Below are 23,999 nucleotides of genomic sequence, written 5' to 3'. Positions count from 1 at the left end.
AAATTGAAGAAGGGTTACAATCCAGAGAAAGAATGAAATATTCAAATTTAGTATTTCTGGATACATATAAAGCCTCCCCCTTCTGATTTTCTGCTCTAGGCTTCCAGTGTAGATTAACATACGAGAATGAGGCTCTGCAAGCAGGCTAAGGATAACATATCAAGTTTACAGTCCAAGGAAACAAGTCAAAACCCATGAGATGCCCATTCCACTCAAGTTTTCAATATTACTGCTGCTGAGGCAAACAGAGAGGAAAAATAACCTGCTGCCTTTGTAAAAATCTTGCTCTTCCAAGAAAAAAGTAAGCATAAGACCGAAGTTCAGATCAATGCCTGGTGGCTTCTCATGTAAGCCAATGGAGGTATGCCAATTTGGTCTGGCACCAAGCATTTTAGAAGACATATGAGCCCATCAAACCGAGTGTTTTCCAATGCAACCAATTAAAGCTACCCCAAGATAGCATTTTGCAGCTTCTGCATCCTCCCAACTGCTGCCAGCACGCCACAGCTCTCACCAAAGCCTACTCACTTCTCTGTTGCTGGAACTCTCACAGCCTGGGAATCTGAAATGCCTCTCCCACGTAGATCATCCCCAAGCACTAACGACAAGCAACTGTTCTCTGCGCCATCAGGTCAAAACCCTAATGCAAGCGCACCTCGCACTGCAACACACATTTCTGCTCCTACCTGAGGCACCACTGTGGTTTGCAGCCCTCAGGCTGATCCAGTGCACTATCCAAAGCTTAGCAGTTATAGCCCATCTCTCTTCCTCCCTGTCCCCCCGCCCTTTTATCTGCTAATGCACAGGGACAGACAAGCAAACAAATCCCTTCAAACAAGGTTATGGGAGATATAGGAACTCTATCAGTCACAGTATTTGCCTAATGCTAGTGACTAAACTTCAGAGGTTCATGTTGTTTGAACTGTATCCCTGGAGTCCTAACAAGAACTAAAATATTGTCTTAAGAGTTGCAGTGATCTTAAAAGATAATATTCTCTCTCACATTATCAATCAGAAAATTAAGCGGAAAGTAATAAATATAGAATTTAAAACCCCAAAAGGTGCAATGGAGCTTCATTTTGATGTATCCCAAAGGTGTTAAAAATGACCAGCCTGGAGCCAGGAACAAACCATGCCCAAGCGTGCAAGAGTTCAAGTGCTCCCTCAGCTTTTTATGGAACATCTCAGCCTAGATCAAAGCATCTACCTCCAAGATGGGGAATGGGCACATCTCTTTGCTTAGACTGCCGTATGCGATGGGATTTTCAGCTATATCAGTGCTAAGTAAATACAAATAAATGATACAAACCCCTAGGGAAAGTGACATAGCACCTAAATACGTGTTTAATTTCAAAAATCTCATTCTTGACACTTGCAGTATTTATTTTTGTTTAGTAGTGATGCAATAAGAGCTATCAGTTTGTTTTTTTTTTTCTTTTCTTTTTTTTTTTTTTTTTTTTTTTTTTTGTTGTTGTTGTTTTTAAGCCCAGTACTGTAGGATACCTGGGGCCATAATTTCAACAAAAGGCAACTCAAACATCCCTGGGAAACACAGGGAAAAGCGACTAATTCTGTCTTAGAAAAGGCAATAATTCAAGCTAATGAGGGGTTCTTCTGCATTTGTGATACATCAGGTTAAAAACTCAAAAGTACACAGAAGAGCTTAATACAGTGTTCAACAGACACTCTCACTGTATTGATGTTCTGAAGTACATGTTCTGTATTTTTCCCATTTATTTTGATCAAACAGTTCTTGAAAACAGTGACAATTCCTTTCAGCATTAACTCCGAGGTGACGCCGACTGCTTTAACTGAAGGAATAAGCTCCACAGACACACCTTCCTGCCACAACTTGCAAAGCAGTATCTCAAAAGCAAAGCTGACCAGTCAAGCCGTATTTAAAAAAAATCACACCCTCAGCCTGAGATTCCCAGGCAGCAATGTGAGTTCCCAGCAGCTCCCAACACTGGGAAAGGAAGTTGTGTGTTTAGTTCTAAAATGAACACAAGACACCAAAAACGGATCCCTAAAAAGCAGCCAGCTTCGTATGATGTTTGCATCTAGTTTGGTTACTATAAAATTCCTGATACGCATAACTACCTCAGGCAACAGAGTGAAATTACAGAAAGGTTTTTCTATATATTTTTGTTTCTATTTCTGTCCTTTCTCTTATGTATTTTCACAAACCAGATAAGATGACTACAGCCTCTGAGAGGGTTAAGCAGAGTCACTCACAAGCTCTGTGCAGCAAAGCTCCCAGTCTAACAGCAAATAACTGATAAAACATGAACAATGCTGAACCGAATTCATGGCTCGTGTAACTCAAGTAACCCCAGAGGGTTACAGAAGGACAGATTTGCACACCACCACCACCCCCCACTTCTAAATATACCATTTCTGCTTTATAGAATCAAAAGCATAGTCCCGACAGGCAAGAGAATCAACTTCTAACTCATGCCCCACAATGGTGATAAAGGAAACTCTCCACACTTTTCATGTACTCACCTGTTTCATCAACAAACAGGAAAGTGTTTGAATTAAATGTGTATTTTTAAAAGCCTCCTCCAAAGAAGAAATTAATTTAAAAAGAAAAAAAAAGAGAACATAAAGGGCAGGAAAAGCAGTGATTCTCTGTGCTGAGCACAGTGATGAATGATGAACAACTCATGTTTTCTTGGCTGGGGGTCAGAACTAGTGCTTGACAAACCAATAATAACGTGCCTGTTATTGTACTGACACTACGAATGCTGGTGACTACATAAGGGCACATCAGACTTTTGTGCCTGTGATATTCTGCTCCATGTGGTTTTCTTTCCTTTTCAAACACAGAGGTATTCTGAAATGCCTCAGAGAATACAGCATCCTAACAGACTAGTCTTAATTAGACTAAACAACCACCCAAGGCAATGCAAACAGCTAACTAGTTTGTTTGATGCCTGAAACCATTAGGAAGAACATGTGAAACAAAACCGAGAAACCCTTCGCGATATTTGCAGTTTTTTCTAATTCTCTTTTGCCATTCCTCGACATCATTTATTGATCTGTGCCCAGGCTGAAATCGCAGGATAAAGTATAAGGATTTACTTACAGAGATCCCGTAGCTCCATCGTTCCCGATGACAAATTCGCCTCCCACACGACAGCGAGCGAATGACTTAATGCTGCTTTTTGCGGAAGGCACAACGTGTGCGAGTGGCAGATGGTCTCCGACGAAGCTCTCTAACGAGATCCGTCCTCGGCGTAGCCATGTGAGAGGAGCAGACCCCCCCTTCCCTCCGCACACCTTTGCCCCGCTCCCTGTGCCCAGCGTGTAGCTTTGCTTATGTTGCGGTACCCGAGGGCCGGTCGGGCTGGGATTGGCACGGGCGGGCGCGGCAGCCAATCACAGCCCGCTCCTCTTTCGGGGAAACTCCTGCCCATTTATTTAGCATCTCGGGAAACCATGTTTCCGAGGAAGAGCGCTGCTCCCTCAGCATCCTACCATCAGACGGGGGCGGGAAACAAATAAATCAGAGCTCCTCATCTCCAGGTCTCCCCCTCTCCGCCTGCCTGTTTTTTGACAGGGGCCGGCGCTTGACCAGAGGGAGCGAGGCAGCGCTAGTGGGGACCCGGTGTCCACCTTAGCGGGGCCACGGGGGAGCGTGCCGGAGCTCCACAATTACTCGCTCCATCGCCATGGAAACAGCCTGGATGCAGCGGGCTGGATTTGTGAAGCACATCTGCTGCCAGGCTCATAATCAACTGCAATCTCATCTTTTTTTTCCCCTGCTCTCGGTGCTTATTTGATTGCGAGTTTGCTTTCTCTTTTCATACACGCTGGGAAAGTACACGCAGACAGAGCTGTGCACACGTTGACTTTCTCCCTGTGCAAACACATCACGTTACGCATATTTGTATGAATGTATAAACACGAGAAGTATTCACTCATATGCATGCATTTCCTAAGGAGCTACATTCCCTGTGTACCAAAGTAATACACATTACTTGTATTTCAAGTTTGAGTAATAGACCAGCACAAGGCAAGACTGCTGCATGGGCCATCAAAATATTACATTTCACTCTCCAGTTCCATAAATTGCATCTGTCCAAAATGAGGTCAAAACCTGACACTACTACTATGAAACTTCCTAAGCAATCCAGGCTTCCAAAATCATATCTGGCACCCACTGATGGTGACCTGAGCCTGCAGGCAACTAATTCTAGATTGGATGGACCCTATTCTGCCTGGGTCTTGATGAAACATGCCACCAGGAAAACTACATCCACAAAAGGGTTGTTAACCGTGGGTATAAATCTCTGCGCTACCATCTGACGTGACAAGAAAGGAGATATGACTAGGTCACAAGAGGAAATAAAGCAAACTGACTCGGCAGTTTGGGGTGATTTCTGGCTGTTCCTCAGGTTTTCTCTGGGACACCTGAAAAAAAATCTCTCATCCTCTCCATGCTTCTGTTACTGAAACTGCAGAATGGGAGAACACCTAAATGTATCTATTTATATTACAAAGATAAGCCCTGATAGACTATGAGACACTGGCATACTATTATAATGGTGTTAGAGAAGAATTTCAGATGGAAAAAAGGAGGACACGTTCCTTTTTCATGAATGTTTTCATTTATTTAACTTAAAGAAGAATAAAAGAAGAAGGTCCCTCTGAAAAAACACATTCCTGTATTGCTCTAATAACAGATATCCTCTGCATTAGGCATTGTAAATAGTGGCGCTTTAAAAAGCACTGTGACACAGTCTTGCAGGCAGATTCCCAGTATAATACTCCCTGTATAATAAAGGCTGCTCCTTGTTAAATGTCTTCTACCAGCCTTCTGTGGGCCTAATCCAGAGTCCAGGAAGGTCTTTGAAGCCTGTTGATCTAGTGCTCAAGGCCACGAAAAGAGAGCTACACTGAGAGATTTGGCTTTTTCAGAACATCTGTCACTCAATTATCTTTTTTGACAGAGAAACGAGCTTTTTAAGCGAACTGGATTTTCTAATGGCTCAGGATGCCATAAGGATTCACTTCTTGCAATGCTGTACTTTGTCAGGCTTTTCATTTTCCTTTAGAGCAGCACCACCTCCTACTTCCTGCCCCACCATCACTATATGCATCACCCCAAGCTTGTGGGCTTTTGCGGTCGTTCTTTTAGTTCTGAAACATTAAACTGTGGAGAGATGGTCAATGTGCATTTCAGGGGAAGGGAGGGGCTAACTACAAAGCCTAGATTTGCTGACAGATCTTCACAGGAAAACAAACAAACAAATCACCCCCAGAGCCCCCAGAGCAATCTATCTAGTTCCATCCCTCTCCCACTCCTGCTTCCACCTAAATCACACAGTGGAGAGGGTGGTCTGAGGGTGTGGAGAGTACCACATCAATTTGTGTGCAAATAATGAAGCGGCTCAGCAGTGCCAATGTTCTTTTTGCTGGCTGTTATTGTCATGTCTTATGGACTGGAAGTATTGTCAATATGTTCAGCTTAAAATAGTCACACAAACCATAAATAAATATATCAAATGCTACTGGACAACGAAAAACAACTGTCACATTCCTAGTGACTCTCTATCCTGATTATTTTTTTTAAGCCAATATTAAATTGGAGAGCTTCCTAATCAAATACATTGTTCCTTTCTGTTGTATGATATACAGAGTTCAAAACTCTCCATTAGACTGTGCTTTGTTAAACAAAGCACTGCTGCAAGCAAATGTAATGATTATCAGTGCAACTTGGAAGCATCTGAAGAAACATTCCCTTGGCCGAGTTTCCAAAACTGTTCATCTGCATTTCACCCACTGACAGGGACAAGATGCATCCCAGATTAGGGCAACCAGTCAAGAACTCAGAAGATCAATTTTTAAGGTCTTTTCCTGTCATAGGAAAGGAACAGAAGTGACAGAGATCTCTGTTTCTGACAGCAGCAAGCTGTTAGATATAACTTTTAGAAACCTCACCCTTTGTCGCCTTCTTTTCTTACTAATCTCCCTTGTAAATTGCATTTCTTTTCCTCTCAAAGTTGCGGTGTGAGAATAAACAGACTAAGAACTTTGTTGTACCCTAAAGCAGGACAGGGCACAAATACCTAAGAAAGCTTTTAAAGGAGATCAAAAATTCAAGGCTAGAGAAATTCAGCCAATTTCAAAGCAATATAATAAATGAGATTTGTGAAAAAACTTCTAAGACAGTGGAAGAAAATGTTGTTGTTCAACCAAAGGATCAAAGATTTTCAGGAAGGCTTCACACCGAAGCTGCCATTTTCCAATCTGACAGCAGCTTTTGGTGGTGCGCTGTCATGGGTGAAGACCTGTTTGTGTGTGGGAGCTGAGGAACAATCAACGGTGACATAATGCTTGCTCATCCTTCCCAATCGTGGGTTTTACTTTTTTTTAGCCTAGATACCTACACGGGGAGATGGTTAACCTACTAACACTTCCCAAGACACAGACTCGCTGGTTGGCACCCAGTCACAACTCTTCCAGTGCCATAACAATTTTTCAGTAAACTTTCCGTCACTTTCAAAAGTTCATTGGTAGAAGCAACTGATTTGCACCAGGAATCTATTCATTTATTCCAGGAATAACTACAGATTTCCCTTCCACATCTATATTCTCAAAGTGGCAATCAGGACCTAAACTGTAGATAACACAAGCAAGTATTTCAGAGAATTTTAAGGCCACATTTCACATTTAGTTTGGTCTTCCACAAATCCTAATATCGGAAAACATGCCTCTTTTATCAAAAGCCCCCTACACTTTATTTCAAATAAGCATGTTTGGTGGTTTTTGTTTGTTTTTTCTAATATTACTGGATCCGAAATAAGTTTGTGGACATCAACACATAAAAAATTAAAATGAAAACACTGAGCCACGGTATAAAGAGATATCTATCATTGTTGCCACTTAAGACAGTCTTACTACAAACCACAAAGCTTATCAGACTAGGGACACCAAGTGATATATAAGCTGCTGAAAACACTGTCAGGAACACGGCTTTGCAAATCAGATTAGACATGACCTTCAGAGGAGATCTGCCACCACAGCACCCAGTAAGGTCTACATGAATTACAGAAACACTGAACCTTTCATTCTGTAGAGCATGGATGGGTTTGATTTCCACCATCAAAGCACCAATATGCACACTCAATATTCATTATCTTCTCTACTTCATGCACAGGGAGCATTCAAGTCTCTTGCTGCACCACCAGGCAAGTTGGCCCTTTTCTGAGGATGCATACATATGTTAAAAGCCTTCGAGATGCAGGTAGGTGCATTAACAAAAATCTTTATTCCTCTTACACAAATGAAATTAGAGCTTTATAGAGTTTCATACAACAGTCCTGGACACAGACAACAAGCAGTCTGGATGATGACTGCCTAGGGATGTTGAATTTGCAATATTTTTTCTTCTCTGACAACTGAAGTTCCTCAGCTAGGCCAAAGACAGCCTACAAACAATCCTGAAATTGGCTACAGGAACCGACATGAATATTTCTCAGTTTTCCTTTTGCTAAATGATTACATGTAGTCTGCGTGGTGAAAGGAGACTTCCTAGTCTAGACAACGTGACTATAGGCTCCATTCCCACCTCCACCTCCAAGAAGATCTAAAATGCCTCATGTTTAATGCAGAACCAAAATAGGCCCATCCTATAAAAACCAAAACAATAAACCAAAACAAAGAACCCAAAACCAAACAACAACAAACAACACAACTCAAACCAAATAAAAACAACAAACCCTAAACAATAACAAAACCAAAACACCACCACCACCACACACACACAAATAGAAAGCGACTGTAACCACACATAAGAAACGTGGTGTAAAAAAAGGAAGAAAGAGGAACTGGGTTGCTTAGGAGAAGACTACGCTGTCATAGGGAATAGATTTGAAGTTGGATAGATTTTGATATACACACACAAAAAAAGAAAATTATTTCTAACCTTGACAATGGAAACAGCAGAGCGCTATCTGACAAACAACCTCAAATGATATTTAGGTTTGCTGTCAGTGTAATATACAATCACAGTTAGTTTGTCTTTGTATACCTATCATATAAAAAACCAAAATAAACAAAAAAAACCAATCAACCAACCAAACCTTAAAATACACAAGCCCCTGCAGCTATCTGCAACCTTTAAGTCTCGCCATTTCAAACAGACATGGCAGTCATGCAGCATGAGAGGGCACTGAAGAATTTCAAATCAATTATATCCAGACAGTAGACAGAAAAAGGTTTTACAGTACACATCATCGACTTCAAGATTCCTTAAGTACACAACTGCAAAGGCCACAGAAATCACCTTGTGGGTTTAAAAAATTCCATTACATTCACCCTCTATGAGTGCTATCTGCCAAATCTATCACATATTCATCATCTGCAGTTGGGGACAGGATTTCTCTGCTCCCTCCTTTGCCCACTTTGTTCAACCGCGTATCGTAATTTTGTATCAAAAAACCTCTCTCATTCACTTATTTGGTTTGGAGTACACATGGCCAGGACTGAACAATTTCACATTGCTGCAGCATTTTACTTGCAATTTTCTTCTACCTTTAGCTACTTCTCCAGCTTGTGTTTTGCACATACTGCCAAACATGCAACACAAGCTGGATTTATCTGCAATCCAAATAGTCTGAGACTTCTCTTTAATGCCTGGTCTCCACAGGATGAGAACTGAGGATTGTACAGTGTCCTACTAACACTGCTGAAACACAGTATACCACGTACGTAGCTGGTCTTGCTTCTTTTACATGCACACATGCTCCCCTTCATCTTATTCATTAGTGCATTGCAGTTTTCTTCTTCTAGAAGACGTTGATTAAATCTCTACTTGATCATATGAAGTGGCAACAGAATGGTTTATTTAACTTTCCTGCTTTTAACAAAACCAAAGAACAATATGAGGGACAAAATGAAGGAAAAATAATCTATCTCAGGTATCTGAACTTCCTCTGATGCTGTCATGGTTCACTATTTAACTAATGATGCATGATTTTTTTTTTTTTAATGCGTTAATTACATAAATAGGTACTTAGGAACTACTTAAACAGGAGATTATTTACCCCACTGACTGTAGAAGCCCATGTGTCAGCACATCTGCTGCACAGGAAGATTAAATCTGTTCACACAAAACTGCTCTCTCTTGCTAACGGGGAAGAGGTTTAGCAGCATGAGACCTGAAACCGGGGCTTTGAGTTTGATCCAACAGGCCCTTAAGACTGGCACAATAGATGATGTTAGCAAACATCTTTAGATTTATAAAAGCTCTGTATATACTTGCCTGGGCACTCAGGAAAATGAAATGAGGGTTTTGATTTGGGACAGTTTTCTACAAGTGTGGTTTAATTTCAAAAGCTTCTGCTCTGTGTTAGTTAAGAGTAACAATCAGGCACACAGCAGCCTTTAGATGAACTGTATTAGTGCTTATGCACCTTTAAGAACAGAATGACAATGCTGGTTGATGATATTTAGAAAGAGTGTACTGAAAACAGCTCAATTACAGAGTTATCTTTGCCTTGGTTCACCTTCCCAGCTGCTGTTGAAGGACCTCTAGACTGTTATTTTAATAGCTGTTAATGAGGGCCTATCCACTGTTTATCACATTCATTTCACACCACTTTTGCATCACACGCTTGTAGGGTAGGGTAAGTGTCAGAAGGCTCTGGAGGTGCAGAAAAGGGATTGCCGAGAACACAATTAACAAGAAGAACAGAAAACACAAGTCTTGCCTCCAGGTTCGGCAAGCGCACAATGAACCTCCTTGAGAAGAACAAGCTCTGTCTGCTTCCACCTCACACAGGCATGAAAATCAAATTAATGCTCACATAAGGTGAATGAACAGTTAGGGTTGTTTACCATGTAGTTATTTTTTTGCAGGTATACTCTAATTGGAGCAATTTACCAAGTAGACACTTAGCTTTGGCTAGAAAGAGCAACACCCTCCATGCTCTCAGAGGGCAATTTGGAGCACATAAAATGAGCTACTGACACTCTTTTTCTGTTCCAGTCTCTGGCAGCGCTCTGATTCCATGGGCTTCAGAGCCACCCTAGGCTAAGCTGGGCTTTTTAAACATCCCCTTCTCAGAGAGAGCCACTTTTTTTCAATCCATGCACATGGAAATGTGCAGCCAAATATACATACCCAAACACGTGGCGCATGCACAACAGAAGCATGCCCACACACGCCCATCCACAGCCAAAGGCAGTATAAATAACCTCGCTTTATAAATAGGCTTGCTTAAATGAAGTCTCTTGCTTGAATAAGGCTGTCATAAATACTCTTTCCTTTATGCTGCCTGTTGTATCTCATGTTTAAGTCTGGAAAGTGGCAACCATGTTGGAACAAATGGAGAAACCCCAGCAAATCACATTAACACCTCAGTCTGAAAGTCAACAGATATGAAGGACAGGTGAGCCCAGCATCCCCATTTAACATATCACTGGTGAAGATTTTGTGTAAAGCAGAAAAGGCAGGCAACTTCTTTTGGTGTGTGTCTCTGTGATAGATAGATAAATATTACTATGATAGGCAATAAGAAATTGCAAACAATCAGAGGATATCTTTGAGCACTAAAGTAGCAGCCCACACAAAACAAAAGTTATAAAAAAAAACCTTACATACTCAGTTGAAAAAAAAAAAAGTATTGGAAAAGTAACTTTTTCCCTGTTTCTCTGTGTCTTTGGAAGGACACCAAATTAATGTCTATACTTCTCACCATGTTCATGTCTGTATTCATCAATACGGATGGACATTTTATGGACATTCTCTGTCTTAGCTTTTTCAAAACATTTCAAGAAACTGTGAAGACTGTTTTCTCTGAAGATGGGTAGGAAGGACCGGCTGTCAGAAAGGACTCTCTGAGCCTCCCTCCAGCAACCCTGCTTCACATTCAGCCCACACACCAGGCCCAGATCTATCAGTGTTCCGGCTCATTTTGTCAGGGCTGTTGCATCTGCTCAGAACTTCCCTCTCACTAATGAGTCTCTCTCTAATCGATCTTCAGAGTACATATTTCTTCAGTCCCAATCATCCGTGAGCTAAAGATGCTGTCAATACTGCAGCATGGCCATGCTTGCCATCTCAGAGCCTTGTGCTCACTCTCTTCATTGAACTCTGCGCTTTGCACCTGGTAGGTGGAATGATTATTTCATCTTCCTAGTCAAGAGACAAATTTATAAAGGTCAAGCAATGCAGAGGCAGTTGCATCCGTGGGTACAAACTCCAAGTTTTCTTCTCCCTTCACTCCTCAGCCTCTGCAGCACAAGAACATTTATAATGCTAAGCCAGTAGTATTTCTACATGTTACATTACAGCTGTATTCAGGGTTGGACCATTTTCATTCCATTAATGCTTTCCTTTAAGAACATTTCAGAATTGGTTAAAAAAAAATAAATAAAGATAGAGGCTTAAAAAGATTTCAGTCTTCCTTAATCATGCAGGGATATATTTTCAAAGCAGTATGCTAGGAGTATTCCACGTGACTCCCATTCATGTTAAAATTAGAGTCACCAGAATAAACCCCATATGCTGCTTTGAAAAGGTACTGCAACTTCTCCAAGGAAAATTTCCGCAGCTTAATGGTGCTTGCACAATTTTTCTGCCTGCTTTTCTTCCTTGAAGTCCTGAACATATTTTTAACGGCATTTTTTTTCTAAATAGCACTTTGTTTCATTTGGAAAAATAGAAATAAGTGATTCGCTGGTTATCTTGATTCTTCTGTAGCCCTTTTATTTTAAAATTATCAGCTTAATCAGAATAGCTTTGCTTTGCAGCATGCAAAGCTTCCAATATCACTCTTTTTTTGATACAGTCAATGTAGACAACTTTTCTATCAGAGCTACAGCCCACAGTGAGGTCTTGCTGCCTTCCACACCTGAGATGTTGCCCTGTCTAGCGGTGCTCAATATCTCTGTGTTAGCCTGAAACTAATTTTCACATCTGGACAGCAGGGAACTTTTTTGGGGCATAGTCTCTCCTCGGCAACAACAGCACCGCTGCTTGTACTGGAGCCAGGCAACGTGAGCGTATAGGTTTCTGCATTCAAGGTCCCAGACTCACATGCGGATCTTCTACCCAACACAGAGCATCTGCGACATCTGTGGCAGCCACAGAATCCCACCCACCCAAAGGCAGCTGCAGTGCTGGGCTTGCCGTGAACACAGCTTGTCCTCGTTTGCCTTGGTAATCACTGCGAGCATTGCGTATGCTGTGCTCACATACACACATACTGATAAATACCAGTTGATTATTAAATTTGTCATGACTATTTTCTTCGTGATCATTTGAAAAGAGAGAGAGAGAGAGAGTGTTAATTTCTGACAGCTCTGGTTCTCTGATTATTGCTTTTTAATTTTTGCTGCTTACTAACGCTGTGCATGAGAAATGGTGCACAGAAAGACAATGTGAATGCCATCTCTTCATTTTTTTCCTCACCCTTTTCATTACTGTCCCAAATTGCAACACATTTTCATTACAGCCCTTTACATAAAAAATGCATCTAACCACTTCATTACTGTAACCTTTAAGGGCTGTAAACAAAGGGGAAATATTTTGCTTAAATGTGGAAGGTGCTTCCACAATGGAAAAAAAAAAATACATCTCCTTGCAAACAAATTGTGCATCAGGACATGAGAGAAGAAACCAAGACAGAGCTGTCCTATCATTAAAGCACTAACAAAGGAGGTGGGGGCTAAGTCTCCATTGCTACCACTAATTTTCCAGGCAACATGCAAGACATCATTTATGTATTCTTGCTATCCAAGTAAAAACAAGTTAACGTCACCTTTCCTTTCTCCTTTTTTTTTTACTTTCTCTGTGATCCGTCAGTTTAAATGGTGATCTTCTTTGGTCAGAAATGGGCGCTTAAAAGAAATACCTGAAACTTCCCCAGATGGTAGAGTCACAGCTTGCACAAGGAGCTAGGACCTGTAAGCAATGGGCTTTAGCTAAAGCAGAGGCTTGTGTACAAGAAAAGCACTTAAACAAACAAAACCCCACCAAAATAAACAGAAAACCCAAACAAACAACAGCCACAAAACAACAAACACCCCCAAAACCAATCGACTAGAAGCCAAACATTGCTCCGCATTTGCTACATACACTGCCTGCTTTAAGCGTTAGGGATCAAACACACTAATATGTCAATGTGGTTAGACAAGTTGCCATGTCAGCAGAGCTGCACTAGTAGCCAGTGGCAAATATTTAGCAAAACACACTTAACCTAAATTATAGCAAGAAAATTTTGAGGAAATGCTTTTAACCTCGTATTTCTGAAAGAGCTTGAACATTCTTGAGTAACAACACTTCAGCTGTCAGAGCTAAGACAAGTTAACACTGCTTTAAAGGGGGTCACTGCAGTTAATGGGGAAAGCCTGTCTTCTTAAAAGTGACTACTGGCTCCACCACAAGGATCTTTTGCACTTTCTTTAACATTTGAAAAAAATTACGAGATTGGTTGATGCTGCATCTGTGTTTGTCTCAATAATGATTAATGATACGAATTACTATTTCTACCTGTTCCATACTGGATAAGAAAGTAGTTTTCACACATAAAACTCTAGAATAATTCAGATTGCTGGAAAGCTCTAGGCATCATCAAGTCCAGCAGACACAGCAGAGCTAACCTTAAGCTCAAGTCACGTTGTTTGGGGCTTTGTGTGGGCAAGTTTTGAGTCTCTCCAAGGATGAAGATGCACAATCCCTCTGTGCAACCTGTTGCAGTGCTCCACCAGTATCAGTAATTGAGAATATTTTATCCTTCTGTCCTACTAGTTTCCTTCACTGGAACTTGTCTTTTCCTCTTTCACTGTGTACTCCTGAGAAGGGTACGCACCTTCTCTACAGCTTCTTGTTCAGAGAGTGGAAGAAGATACAACAAGATCCACCCTCCTTCCCCCAGCCTTTTCCAGGACGGACAAATCTAGTTCCTTCACGTTCCCCTTGAATGCCTTGTGCTCCAGCCCCCTTAATCACCTTGGTGGCCCTTTGCTGGAGTAGCTCCATTGCATCAATCTCTTCCCATTGCTGGGGCACAAAACTGGACACAGTTGTGCAGCTGCCACCTCACAAGTGCCAAGTTTGAGGGAATAATCCCTTCCTTTGACCTGCTAGTTATGGTTTAGCTAACATACCCCAGCACACAGTTACGTCCACATCACACATAGGCACACTGCTGACTCATCAGCACAGCGACCATCCTGCAAACAAACAACTGCAATTATATTTCTAAAACATGAAATTAGTCTTCCTGAGTCCTTAGTTTGCATTGGCAATCACCCATTCTCAGCTTGCTGTGGTGCAAAAATTAATATCAAAGCCCCAGCCATGAGAAAAAGCAATACTAGATACTGAAGTGTTACTCTAGTACTAAAATCAAGAAGCGTAGAGAAGGAAATTAGAATCATCAAATTCTTTAAAATGATAATAACTAAAGCAAATTGAGCAGCTATGAAACATCCTGTTCTCCAGAGCTTAAAAGTAACAAGGCAATAAAAATCCCCTAACCCATGCAAAGCCAAGTAAGTTTTATGGAGAGATTTTCCTTCTTTTCTCCCCAAGTAGAACCACCAGTTTAAAGACTCTGCTTTAGCTGTTACCTTAAAAGATTATACACAGTGAAGGGCCATTTAGGCCATGTATATAACTGAAGCCATTGCACACATTCAGTACTTTCTAGCCGAGGTTTATCTCCCAGATTGGTGGAGATAGGTCTTTTCTCTAAGTAAAATAAACTTTGCAGCCCACTGTATGCAGAATTAGGCTAGATAAAAGAAGATCCAGTTCTGTGCCATCCTTATTAAAATGTTGTATTTATGCCACTGCTCATAAGGGAAGACATTTTTTGCCCATATAGCTACATTTTGGGGAATAAGAAACAGGTCTATGGATGTAATTTTGACTTGAAAACTTCAGCAGTATCTTTCAGATTTCTAGCACTGCTGAAAACACATCACTGCCAGTAACCCCCATCGTGGCTTCACAAAGTGGCTTCCAATATTCTAGGACCTCAAAAGGTCCTTTCCGATCTCTTGACAGGAGATGTGGCTCTGCAAGGTAGCCAGCAGGTATTCCAGCTATAGAAAGTGAGAAGAGTCATTAACACCCTCCATAAGACAGGTGGAAGCACTGTATGAGCCATGCTGTTGCTCCAAGGAAAGGTGACAGGCAGAAGGGAAGACTGAGGGCACGAATCCTTTTGGAGATCCGAGTATTGAACAGGGAGAGAGGCTAGAGAAACTTCACTTAGAACAGAGAGAGAAATCCAGTAAGGTTTCTACATCCAGTCACTAGTTCTTACATGTGCTTTTTAAAAAATCACATACAGGCCTTAAAAAAGAAGTTTTGGAAGGAATCTGAAAATTTCAACAGCTATGAGATTACACCCTTCATCTCACAAAAAGAAGGATGTTCCATTTTTCTACTTTGTGACTTTTGAGATGTTACTTTCCATAGGAAGGTCTGATCAATTGCTTCTGAAGAAGCTGACAGTGTAATGATACAATGAGATCTGTAGTTTCCTTTGGACTCTTAGTTAAGTATAACAAAAAGTTGTAGGCAGTTCTTAATATTCAAGCAAAATGGATACAACTGCAATTTTTAAGTTCTTGCTACTGGTGTTTCTGTATCAGCAACACAACAAAGATCACCCAGTTTCCTCAAGACAGAAAACTGATGCTTGAAAATCTGAAGATACATCTCTGGAGAGAAGAGTTACCAAAAAAATCAAAGTATGTGTAAGCTATTTCCCCAGATGCTTTCACTCTTCCAGACTCAGTCCTGACATTCTTGATGCAAGGATGGTTCTCAAGCATTTCATTTTCATGGTCCTAGTATGAATATCTTCAACTGATATGGTAAGATCTTCAATCAGCTGCACTAATGTATTTTTCAAGGATTCTGACAAAGAATTTGGTCTTAGTTTCTTCACCTGTCTCTGGTGCTTAGGTTAAAATACTTACATGCTATGAAATCTCTCTCCACTCCTGCACTCAACTTACGAGCTGATATTTCTCAGCTTCCATCTTTCGTATGTATTACTGAGGGTCTTGTTTCTCTGCTTGTCATGACCAACACATAATAGTACCTTGAGGATCTGGGAGGGAGCCTGATAGGGTTTAAATTATCTTTCAGTCATCAATAAATCCACAACATTTTTCACATGGCTATTCAAATAGACAGTGTAGAGGTGAAAGAGAAAAAAAAAAAAAGGGCCTTATCACTTTCAGAGGCACACACAACACTTTCCACCCTCCAGTAAGCTATTTTGCTCCCAATGGAGAAGTGTCAGAACCCAAGTTACACAACTCAGTTTCACTATCATTCCCAAGTAACAAATGCCCTTGCTCTGGTCTCAAGCCCAAATATTCTGTGGGGCAAAACCTGATGCTTCCTTCAGAAAGTACACGCTAAATCCCTCACCTCCCACCCTCCTCCACCTTCCCACTCATCCTGCCTCTGGGAACGATGATGTTTGTAAACCAAGGCCCATTTTAACCTGTGATCATCACTTGCGAAAGCTTCACACAGCCTGTGCAACGCTAAATCTGCCATAGCTGCCCTACCATGGGTGCCCAAGGTGACCCAGGGAAAGCCACAGAGGCAAGTTCCTGTGTTGTCCCCGTGTACATGGTGCAGCCACAGTGTGAAACAGCTGCTGTGTGTGAAGTAAGGAAGGGGAGAGCCCTCTCCCTGCCAGTCTCCATTTACACGGATGCACTGGGTAACAGGATTGTTTTTGGCAGATGCCGGGCAGTTACCTCATGTGCTAAAAATAGAGACAGGCAGCAGCAGTGAGTGACTGGCAAATGCCTTTTTAACGGTGACTGACGTATTCCACCAAGACAACACGCGAGATGTAGATTGCAAACAATGAAGGACATTTGTATAAGGACAGATGAGATGAACACAACAAAGCGCCCTGGCTTTGCTTAGGAGACATGTATGAAAGATTTCTGCTGCTCTTTTCAACCACGGTGCTATTTAGATTACAATTACTTAAAGTGAACCAACAATAACACGAGCTCTTCTGCTACTCTAAGAGAGGCTATAAAAATCTCACTGTCAGCTGCATCATTCATCAGGATAACCTCATTTCAACTGAAACAAAATCTCTAAGACATCACCTCCCCCCAGTCCCCTTCTTTCCCTTTTTCATTTGCCTATAATAAGGTCTATAGTCTGGGGAGCTCTCGGGCTGAATTCCATGCATTGTGATTCACAAAATGAAAATCTGGTATTATATGCCCACTGACATTCACATCAGCAGCAATTCATGCAGCAAAAACCCATATGCCATGCACCTCTGATTTAACTGTACTACAAACACATATCCTAGAAAGAAGAAATAAAAATACAGAGACAAGGGTGGTTCCCAGGATCTGATTATTATCCACACTTTAACACAGGAATGACACGGGCGATATCACAAAATACGCTCTTTTGGTGACAGTTCCAGTTAGGTCGTATCATTTCCCTCAGCAACCAGCACACTCTATATGCAAGCCAGGAATTCTTTCCCAGTGCAAAAGGTTTCTACAGAGTACAGAAAAAGCAGTTAGCACAGATAACCTACACTCAGTGTTTCTCCTCTGGTTATCAGGCTTTCCACTCAATCATATTTTTGAAGGCCAAGATGTTTATTGGTTTGATCAGCTCCCACAGAGATGAAAATGAAGAGCACTTTGAAAATATGAAGTACCAACAGTTGTAAAAATTGCCATCTCCAGGGTGTTAAGCAGACCCGTAAGCGTTCTACAGTAACACACTGACTTCATTAGAAAGCTGGGGGATAAAATCCTCTCTGCCAATGACGGCTGGGTTTTTCACAAAGAAGAGATTTCACTGCTGAAACCAACAGCGACTTTCATCACTGGGGAAAGGATAAGACAAACAAGTTTCTGACCAAGGAATGGATTATATTAAAATACTATTTTTTATTATTATTATTATTTTTAAAGTAACAGATGTTTTGTTAAGACATCCCTTCCTTTCCCTGCTTTTTGCTTGAAGAATTCACCTCTTTTTTAGTGTACCCATCCTGGCATACACTAGGCAGAATTTCAGCTTTAAAATGCTTTTCCTTTTAAGCCTATGCCCTCCATGAAATCATTACATATGTGATCACTGGAGAAGGATAGTTCAGCTAGGATAATAACTAGATAATAACTAGATATGACCCTGCTACTAAAGATTTTCGAAGCCTTCTGGTAGAGACAGAAAATAGTAAAGATAGTATTTTTAACAAAAAAAAAAAAATCTTTGAACTAGAAAAGTAGTTCTTAAGCTACAAAAACAGAGGATGGGCAAATACTGCTCCTTGCTGTTTCGTTATCCAGTCTAAGTACTTAAATTTCACTTTTTTTTATTAATGTATTTGCATTCTTGACAACGCTATTTAAGACTGAAAAATTTTCAAAAGGAGACAATCAAATAGATTTTAAAATGCAATACTCCTGTTCAGTTCATTTGAGCTTGACAGTCCCAGCCTTTGGGGTATGAATATTTAAATTTAGATCTGATTTTTACAGACTGATGCCTCAGTAAGTGGAAGACCACATCTTAAGAGTCTTAAACACTCCTTCTCAGGTTCTTGCAGCCAGAAGCAGCAGATGAGTAATAAACTGGCTTTGACAAATGCAGTGAGACACATTTGGAGATCTGACAGGTGTAGATAAATACACAGAGACGGACAAGACTGAACAGAGCCATTTCCAAGTGAGCAGCCGATGCAGGAATAAACTTGCAATATCCAGGCTACAAAAAGCATAGAGGGAACAATGACCAAATGCCAGGGAAGGGTCTTAAACAGGCTCTCCCTATATCACATTAAATTGCACTGCTTAAAACAGGCCCTTCTTAAGGAAATGGTTCCTAATGGAATAGAGCTGACAAACTTCCTGCACCCAGTTATGCTCTTCTAGGAGATTCCCATTGTATTTGGAGGGTGATTCTTTTCTTCAATTAAAAAAGCCACATTTTCTGTATAAGCTATGCAGCAGATTTGCAAAATGTTAATTGCTATACTTTTTCATAAATTCATGCATTACACAATTAATGATACAATATATTTATAGAAATTATCTGTTTCCAATAAAAGTTAATAATGTGCTAATGGCCTCAGGTGTGAAAATGTGGAATTTAATTTGTGCTAATCTGCCTAAGCCTGGGGAATACTGAATTCAGTCTATGTGAGAATAATTTATTTGTGGTATCCCTGACTGATATAAACAAAGCACTGCCAAGGGAATGTGCAATAAAGCTAACAGAGAGGTGCAATCATTCCACTATCCTGGCGTTTCCCACAGGTGAAATGCAAACAGAACAGCCTTTCAAAGCTTCTCTCAAAAGAACTTAAACTCATCTGGTGAAAAAACACCCATAAGAAAACAATAAATGCTTTGGAGAGCATCTCTGAAGAGCTATTTGTCATCCCTTTCCCTCCTCATCATTGAAAGGAGAAGCAAGGGACAGACAGATTTATGGACTGACCAAAGAATTCTACTTTCAAGTTTGTTTGAATCATTTTTTTTCCTGTTTGAGGTAATGGTTCTTTCATGCTCCCGGAGCTATCATTTGCCATCCTCCTGCAAGCATCCCTGTGAGGGGGTGGGAAAGAGAGGCAGAGACACAGAGGAAAGCACCACTTTTCGGGCTGGGGCTGCTGCTGCAGCTGTGACAGGGTGATGTAGGATGCTGAAGCAAAGGGCCAGACATCCCGGTTCTGCTTTTGGCCCCACTGCTGCTTTACTGCCAAAGCACTTGAGCTCTAGGTGCCTCTGCCTCTTTCCTGTAAAAAGGGGTTTATCAAGACTCAGCCAACTCTGCAACAAGCAGAAAAGTGCAGAATATTGTTAGTGCCACTAGAGGGGATCACTTGAGCATGTTAGGAAACCTGCTTCTCCTTCAGGTCTGTGGTAAAGCCCTGCCGGTTCCAGGCCAGGCCCAGAGCTGCCATGGCGAGGACTGGCACTAGGACAACCGGTATGCAGCCAGGGGGACATTTTGGACAGGATCTGTGCACATTCTGCTTCTGGAGTCTCCTTGATTTGCAGAGGACCCAGCAAAGGCAGTGACAACTCCTCTGTTACATTGCTGCTCTGACCCTTTCCAAATGACCCTCTGTACCTTTGCTTCCTTATGGGTAACTCAGATTATCTGTTGGTGGTGCTGGCCCATGACGTGTTCCCATAGAAAACACCTCTCACACAAGTACACTCTTTAAAAGCCTGTCCTTGAACACTTAGTCATATTTTGAATGCAGCCTTGCACAATTATTCATCCTAGAGCTGCTGAAAGCATGACAACACTAGAGAAGCTGAGAAACCTGTGGCATGGCATTTCCAAGCCGCCATCAAGCAAGGAAATGGTATTTTTCATTTTTATGTTATGCTTGGTTACCTTTCCTGTTATCTTGTCACAGCGCAAGGAAAAATGTTCACAGGGTCTAAGCATGAGCAATAAACATCTTCTGTGGTTATCAAATGCCTCAGTGTTTGCTTTGGTATTTAATTACAGGACTCAAGTAGGGCATTTCTTGTTTGCATCTGCTGCCACTGTGAACAACGTCTACTTCACTGATTACCACACAAGACAGTTTGTTATGTGTATACCTGTCAGAGACATATATTATCGTCTTGCTGAGCAGATCCCACTCCTGCACAAGGATTCAGTGCTGCAGCTTGGTGTGCTGCTGAAATAACCGAACACCACAAATACAGTTGCGCCTGGTACCCAGGTCTGCCACTGTGAAACGAATGCTAACATTATCAAAATGTTGAAACCAGAGGTTTTGGGGGTTTTCTGAGAATGTTTTTCTTATTACAAAATAAATTTTCATAGAACATTTAAAAGCTAGTGTTTTATACTATGATGATCTTGAACACATGGCCAGCAGACAAAATAAATTGAGTTATCCGTAATGAGAAAAATGCATTGGTAGCATCATTAGCGAACCTCATCCCATTTTCCTGTCCCTTAAAACTGTAATTTCAGTGAATGTAATAGATTTTGATTTCAAGCATCATACACCACATGACGTAGAAAGTTTTTCAGTTTTGGTATCCCCTGCTTAACTTTAGCCATGTTGAAATGATAACCTGTGTCTTGTTATGAATAGTAATTTTGGCCATCTAAATACCTAAGAGCAGCCATCATTTTGCCCATTCTCTACAAAGCAGCTTCAAAAAAATCATGGCCAGTGAATCAAATAATTTTACCTTTTTCCTTGCACACTGGGGCTGGAAGTATTATTATTATTATTATTATTATTATTATTATTATTATTATTATTATTATTATTATTATTTATTTATTTATTTATTTATTTTAAAGATGGCACTACACTAGGCACAGAATTAGCAAACTGTTCACATGGTTCTGCAGGTCTAACAAGACAAGCCATAGCTGGCCCTGCAATTAAAAGAATCCATTTGCTCACCCTTCTTCCTATTAGTACGTGAACTTTACACGTACAAAAAGTAGCAGACTGAAATCCCTGGTGAATAGAGGTAAGAGGATAATCTTATTCCCTATGTAATGTCCTGTCTGTGGTCTCATTGTCTCATGAGAAATAATATATGTATTTAAAAAGATAGCAAGATAGCAATCTCAATGTAAATCTGCATTGGGGCAACAGAGGGACATTTACTTAGGTACAACTAGTGAGGATCAATAAAAAAAAATTTCTACTGGGACTATGCTTTCATTTAGCCCCACAGAAAAAAATTTACAGTGGGGCAGTTACCTTGAATTCCACCTACTATCATGATAAAAATAAACACAAAAGCCCCAATTTAAATACATCTTAGTCTGTATGGCAGCAGGGTCTGATTACCCTGAGCAGAGTGTAGGTAGTTGGTTGCTATGTGAGGGAAAACTGACTGATGGGCACCTATTTAAATGGACAGGCTGGTGATAAAGGTTTCTAGATGCTGGAGTGTGAGATAACTCAGTCCAGCTGTCTTACAGTCAGCATCGACTCCAGAGATCAATACTCTTCCGCTGCAATAAAACACATAGAATTATGTAAAGCATTACAAGACAAGAGATTATATTTTCAAGATTATAAGAGACAAGATTATATTTTCAAAGTCATAAACCATGCTGTCTGCTCACAAATGACTGCGAAGGACAGAGTTTGTGAAGCGTCCTTTGATCATCTGTAGGATCAAAGAAAAACAAAAAGGTTTCAAACGGAATTGTTGCCACTTGCATGTCTAGCTATCCAACTGCATCTTAATTCTCTAGAACACTCACCAGACATGAATTATGTATGTCTTAAAATGTTGTAAAGGCATAATAAAAGCTTAGCTGCCTGACTGAATTATTCTATTCAGACATCTATCAGTATATTGAGAGATTGTAAAAAAGGTTTCAGGTCTGACAGCATCATACTATCACCATAGAGATCCAAGGAGTTTTTCATAATGTAAGAGTTGACAAAAGGTGTCTGTTTTAACAAATAGGAATCAGAGAGACAAATCATGAGATCACAAATGTTTCACTAAAACACCATAAAATCCTTCCAACTATGAGAAAAGTGCTGGGTTTTGTTTGTTTTGTTTGGTTTTGTTTTTTTTTTTTGTTTTGTTTTGGTTTGGGTTTTTTGGTTTTGTTTTCTGTTTTTAAGCTTTAAAAATGAACAAACCTATATGAAATCTCCACAACATGAACTGAGGAAACACGATAACACAGTATGCCATTTTGTCATCAAAATGAAGTTTTAATTTAATACTTAAAAAACCCCTGAGAATTGGCAGTGAAACCTGAGGGGAAGTATTCAATCACTTCACTTCTTTCAGCACCTATCATTCTCCAACGCAGGAGAGGAGGAAATAAATCTCTATAAGTGCACACAGACCTCCTACAGCCCCTCAGTGCACAAGCTATTGTGATTAATCAAAAGTTTAAAATTAAACAAAATGCTCAATTCTTCAGTTACGACTAAAGATCAAAGCAAGTGGATTTGCTTCTTAGCAGAATCTCCATGTCTCAAGACCTACCAGCCAATATACTGAGAGATTTTGGGGGAGGAAGGGAAGAAGGAAGAAAATTAATGATCCCATCAGCCAGGTGGGTAGTAAACCGTAGCAAAGTGATGTTTCATCCATTACCATGACAAGTTATTGAAACCACAAAATAGTAACACAAAGAGAGGATGAAAGATATTTTTTCCACAGTAACTAAGCTATTGCATCTTGTGAGACCTGCTTTCTTCCTCTTCAGTCCTGGAAGTAGGGGTTGAATGTTCCCTGGGTCCATGTGGCCTTCATCTGCCAAATTTTCAAAAGTAACTTTTCTTTCAAAAGAAACAAGTACTCTTTGCACACAGGAAAGATGCAGAAAGAATACTAACATGCTGCAATCACCAAAGCCTCTTACCAGGTAGGGATTTAAAATGGTGTTGTTCAGTTTGGTAAAGCAATCAGCACTGGCAGCTGTCATCCACCAACCAGACGGGTAAACCTTGGGTACCACTATATAATGATCATCCCCCACAAATGCAGAAGTGCTTCACAAGCCCACACAACAACACAGTTTGCTTCACTCACAGATCCCCCTTCAGACATTTATCAGCTGAGTAATGCACATCACCACCACATGCCAACTGCAGTGGATAAAAGCACAAAAATCTCCTTATGACTAAAAGAAAGGATTTAGACAAGCAGAGCGTAATTACTGAACTGTTAGAAATGAGAGTTGGAAGAGTTTAGTATTCCCTCCTTTTTACAAAAACAGGTACAAAATCAACAGTCATTTCTGCAGGCAAAGATCCTGGGTTCATCTCTCATGCACAACAGCGCCACCACCAGAGACAATTCCTGGTAGCGTGATGGCAAATGTTTTAGATTTGCCCCATGGAGTTAAAAATCACCTATGTTTTCAATGATACATGCTGTAGGACCTGCTGTGCACCTTGATGAACCTGCAAGAGCTGCTGGGTGAAGTCACAGGACTTTCAGCAACAGAAAACACAAAGCTCAAACTAGTCAAACCAGAGAAGCAACTACTT

General features: G+C 40.7%; 1 protein-coding gene across 7 annotated transcripts in view; it reads right to left on the bottom strand.

The window, feature by feature from the left end:
- Positions 1-23,999, bottom strand: part of ELMO1 (engulfment and cell motility 1) — a 318,734-nt gene that overhangs the window by 84,614 nt on the left and 210,121 nt on the right. Inside the window, exon 1 of one of the 7 annotated variants that reach the window (XM_065831567.2) lies at positions 3,089-3,330. The exons of the other annotated variants lie outside the window; for them this stretch is intronic. The gene's annotated coding sequence lies outside the window, so the exon portion shown is untranslated. Of the gene's footprint in view, positions 1-3,088; positions 3,331-23,999 lie in introns of those variants that run through there. 7 annotated transcript variants of the gene reach the window in all.

The sequence above is a fragment of the Patagioenas fasciata genome, chromosome 2, assembly GCF_037038585.1.
Source record: "Patagioenas fasciata isolate bPatFas1 chromosome 2, bPatFas1.hap1, whole genome shotgun sequence".
Classification (NCBI taxonomy): Eukaryota; Metazoa; Chordata; class Aves; order Columbiformes; family Columbidae; genus Patagioenas; species Patagioenas fasciata.
The sequence above is the reverse complement of the archived record's forward strand: the minus strand, read 5'-3'. Positions and strand labels throughout refer to the sequence as shown.